Genomic DNA, 882 nt, shown 5'->3' with positions numbered 1-882 from the left:
GAGAGAGAGAAGGTGCAGCCCTCATCGATCTCGGTTGGGTGTGAAAACGGTGAGGTCATCTCATCAGATCACCTGTAGCAAAGAAGTTCGATGTAATCACTGGGCACGGACATCCAAAAGCTGACGCTGAAAAAAACAAAGGTTTTGGCTTCTTTGAGGCGTTTCCCACGCAAAGGTGAGCAGTCACCACCAGGCGCATTCGTACCCCATCAAAAGGCGGTAAACTTCACCGTCTCCATGGCCTGTCCCACGCGACAAACAGCATTGAAGGTCCGACGCGTTCTTTGGGGCCATGTTATTCCGTCCGCAGCACGTGGCGGTGACACGGAAGAGGAGTGGAGGATTTGCCGTTCGGCTGCAGTCAAGGCGTCGTTCCTCGCTCACGCAAACCATCGCCGACGTGTCGCAGTACGCAACGAGATATATGGCAAAAAGGCTCCCTGCGCCACCCACAGCAGGAAGGTCAGTGCCGCACACACAACGCCCACTAGAAAACAGCGCAGCAGCGGCCGCTCTCCGGCAAGCAGCACAGCGATAAACATCAAGCAGGCATGCACACATACACATGCATGCCGCAAAGCCCTTGGATTGACTGCGTGATCCAGCAGCGACCGCAACAAAGTCCAAAATCGTACTCGTTAGCAACGTCACCCACGTCGCGCTGCAAAAAAAGCCATGCGCACAGCACACACACACGGCAACAACAAAACGAACGAGGCGCGTCCAATACCACGGCGCAGTCCTTCACTTCTCTCCGCCCCGACGGAATATCACTGAGCCTCACAGCAGGTCGTGGTGGATGGCGTTCCACACTCAAGAGTGAGGCACGGCGCACACCATCCGCTCAATTCCGAGTGTGCTCAGCAGGCCGGGGCAGGACGC

General features: G+C 56.5%; 1 non-coding gene across 1 annotated transcript; it reads right to left on the bottom strand.

The window, feature by feature from the left end:
* Nucleotides 1-146: 146 nt before the first annotated feature.
* On the bottom strand, nucleotides 147-210 carry Tc00.1047053424679.10. Its single transcript, XR_008254239.1, has one exon. It is a non-coding gene; the product is annotated as an H/ACA snoRNA, TC8C3H1 (small nucleolar RNA).
* Between the last annotated feature and the right edge of the window lie 672 nt (nucleotides 211-882).

This window comes from Trypanosoma cruzi, assembly GCF_000209065.1.
Source record: "Trypanosoma cruzi strain CL Brener chromosome Unknown tcruzi_1047053424679, whole genome shotgun sequence".
Taxonomy (NCBI): Eukaryota; Euglenozoa; class Kinetoplastea; order Trypanosomatida; family Trypanosomatidae; genus Trypanosoma; species Trypanosoma cruzi.
The sequence above is the reverse complement of the archived record's forward strand: the minus strand, read 5'-3'. Positions and strand labels throughout refer to the sequence as shown.